Consider the following 4,161-nt stretch of genomic DNA (forward strand, 5'->3'; position numbering starts at 1 on the left):
CTAGAGTTTATTTTGCAAGAGATGAAGTATTTTCACAATTATAGTTAATGTTTTTTTTTCTTTTTTTTTTTCAAGCCTAACTAATTAATACTAACTCTTTAACAATCTTACTCACTCCTCTGATTGCTTACTGCTTCTTAAGGAAAATGCCCATCAATTAAATGATATATATATATATATTTTTTTTTTACTGATGGCTTTTATAGAATATTTATAATCTAAATAGTATATTTTAACATTGATGACACTTAATACCCATAAAAGAAAAAAAATTAATAAATTTGCTATCTATTCTTTATTTAAGGAAATGACGTGGAACAAAGTTTTTTTTTTTTGTCCTACATCAAATATTATCCTTAGTCAGGATATCTCAGGAGCACTTCAACATATTATAGGGATATTAGCAGGCTTGACTTATTATGTGCAAAATTCTTGGTTTGATCTAACAATCTTAGTATGGGCAACCAAGCTGCTTCTACCATGAAGATAGAAAACCCATTTAATAAATTTATTTCTCCGAGAGCTTTTCAACCCTTCAGGGAGTAAACTTAATAAATAAGTAACAATTCGAGCGAAGTTTTCATAGTAATCTTCGGGAATATGAACATTCCTCAAGAAAACCATTACCAACTTTTGCTAACCTAAGGCTCCCTTAGACTCGGGTATAGGGTCGGTTATGTGTGTGAGGATAAGTGCATGCAAATTTGATATTCCCCATCCCTTATCTACCAATCAAGTCAAACAAAGAGATAGATATATATGTACAAATAAGAGTCTTCTATCCTAAAATTCATTCTGCATGTTATCTATCCTAAGACATGTTATAAAACAAGTGAAAAGAGAGAGAGGAGAAATAATAAGGGAAAAAGCAGACAAAAATTAAAAAGGATAATAGTAAAAAAGAAAAACCATATTATATTTTGAGCACAACAAACTTATATAGGCTTGACTCTCTAATTCCCCAGTGAAGTCGCCAACTGTCATACCTAAAAAAATGCGACGCAGACGGCACGAGAGCGGAGGTTCCAGCCTTCAAAAGGAGACCAAAGAAATGGGAGTTGCCACCAAAATTTTGAGGAAAATCTCGGGAAATCGTTTAAAGAAGGATAAGGGTGGTTTTTCGAAAACAAAAAATAGATTCAGGAGTCGATTAAGTGTGGGGAAGGTGTTAGTCACCTCACAACACCCATTCGTAAGAACGGTTACCTAAAGTTTGTTGTGCTAAATTAATATGGTTTTAAAGTTATTTTAATTATCCCTTTCTTATTCATGTATTTGATATAAAAAATGATAATAATTAAGTAAAAAATATTTATTTATTTATGAGGGAGGACTTGACTCAAAATCTGGCTCTGAGGCCTACATACCCTGTGATAGGGATCAAAGTCCACGTAGTTCGGGCCTTATAAGTTATTGGTGAAAATATTTTTTGAAGAGAAATTAATTAGAAATGATTTACCATTTTGCAAATAAAACAATTTCTGAAATTTTGATATGTGTGTTTTAAATTGCAGAAGGTGATTTAATTTCAATTATTTTCTCTTTTTTTTGAATTTTTCAAAAAGAAAAGGGTCTAAAATTATTTTTTTTAATATTTTTACGATTAGGAATTTAATTACAGTTCTTGCAGAGCCTTATTGGCTCATACAATAATGCAATCATTCTATATATCTGCGGAGATTTCAAAATCTCTCACGATAAAAGAATTAAATTTATTTATATGTTAATAATGATTTATTCAAGCATGCATATATATATATATATATTTAGAGAATTTTAATCATCATACCTGCAAAGCCTTATTAGCTTTTACGGTAATACAATTATCCTAAATATCTGCGGAGATTCAAAATCCTCACACCATAAAGGATTAAATATTATATATTTAAGAAAAATATTTTAATATGTAATTATATAATTTTCATTTTTTTATATAAAAATCTTAATCGCTATACCTACGAAATCTTATTAACTTTCACGGTAAGATGATCATTCTAGAGGTTTATGGATATTCAAAAATCTCATATGACTAAAAGATTTAATGCATTAATTTAATTAATTAATTATATTATAAAAAACATTTATAATTTTATTTACAAAATTTATTTATTTATTTATTTTGTGAGTTAATGACCACAACATTTGCGAGGACTTATTATCCTTCACAATGAAGCGATTAAGCTGAATATCTATGAAAAATTTTTTAAATCTCTCATGATATCATTCAAATGTTTTAATTGATTATTCAAAAAGAAAAGAGTCTAAAATTATTTTTTTAATATTTTTACGATTAGGAATTTAATTACAGTTCTTGCAGAGCCTTATTGGCTCATACAATAATGCAATCATTCTATATATCTGCGGAGATTTCAAAATCTCTCACGATAAAAGAATTAAATTTATTTATATGTTAATAGTAATTTATTCAAGCATGCATATATATATATTTTTAGAGAATTTTAATCATCATACCTATAAAGCTTTATTAGCTTTTACGGTAATACGATTATCCTAAATATCTGCGGAGATTCAAAATCCTCACACCATAAAGGATTAAATATTATATATTTAAGAAAAATATTTTAATATGTAATTATATAATTTTCATTTTTTTATATAAAAATCTTAATCGCTATACCTACAAAGTCTTATTGACTTTCACGGTAAGATGATCATTCTAGAGGTCTATGGATATTTAAAAATCTCATATGACCAAAAGATTTAATGCATTAATTTAATTAATTAATTATATTATAAAAAATATTTATAATTTTATTTACAAAATTTATTTATTTATTTATTTTGTGAGTTAATGACCACGACATTTGCGAGAACTTATTATCCTTCACAATGAGGCGATTAAGCTGAATATCTATGAAAATTTTTTTTAAATCTCTCATGATATCATTCAAATGTTTTAATTGATTATATTTGTGAAATAATAGGAACAAACTCCTTCATTTAACCACGTATTTAAAATCTCCATATGTAAATGATGTCATGCAAAATCAAAATTATCTTCAAGAATTAATCAATTATTATTAAATGGAAATTAAACACAAAATAATGTATGACTTTGAGAAATAAAGAAATTTAAGTTGATTAATACTCTTTCATGCTAGAAGACAAACTTGAATCTACTTATCACTTAGCTCAACAATAAAATTTTTGTTCAAAATGTTAGAATCAAAAAAACATCATGCAAAAATAGTATAACTAAATCAACCTCATTTGTAAAAGCATAGAAATACATGTTAGAGCATATTTAAGGTATGCAACATAATTTAGAGAACAAAAAACACAGTGACATAAAACTATTTTCTCTTCAAATATTTTCTTAAATATTCCCTATCCATATGTAAACTTTCAAAACTTCCAAAATTCTTTATTTCAAATACAAGAAAGTATCATCAAGGATCTAAAATATATTTATTTTTCTAACATGTTTAAAATAAAATTCTATATATAATAAAAATATTGAAAATAAATTTTAACACAAGTTAATTAAAATTCTCCTTCACACACGCCCCAAACAAACCTTCTAAAACCAAAAACAGGAGTAAACCTAACGCTCAATTTTGTACATGTAAAAGGTTAGGAAGTTATTAACCTTTTTCAAATGTCTACTGTTGTCCTTATGATGATGTGAAACTCAGGTGGATATCATTCTCATTCTCCTTCCTTCTTGAACTTTACTGTCCTCAGCGTACTTGTCTGGTTAGTGAAGATCTTCGTTAAGGTAAGGAGCTCCAACTTTGCTCTACAGCTTTTTGCCGATGGAAACGACTAGTTAGCTCCCAGTCATGCTTCTGAAATGGAATGTTTCTCTTTCGATCAGCTCCAGTCTCTGTTTCTCATTCCCAACTCTCTCCATCCTCCTCTAGCTATGTTTTTCTTCTTCTTTTCTTCTCCCTCTCTTCTCCTCTTTTTGTTTATCCCCCTACCCCTGTTTTCTTCTTCTTTTCTCTCCTCCTCTCTTCTCCTCCTTTCGTTCGTCCCCCTGCCCCTATTTTCTTCTTCTTTTCTCCCCTCTCCGGTGCTCTTGTTTTTTGCGTTTTTATACTCCAGGTCTCTCCCTCTCGGTCTCCTCTTTTCTTCCTTTTCTGCCTTTTCTTGTAATGCTCTATTTTTCTGTGCGTTTTTTTTGTGCATGCGTGTGCC

Source organism: Prosopis cineraria, unplaced genomic scaffold, assembly GCF_029017545.1.
Source record: "Prosopis cineraria cultivar Desert tree isolate PC_DT_omini unplaced genomic scaffold, ASM2901754v1 PC3, whole genome shotgun sequence".
NCBI classification, from domain to species: domain Eukaryota; kingdom Viridiplantae; phylum Streptophyta; class Magnoliopsida; order Fabales; family Fabaceae; genus Prosopis; species Prosopis cineraria.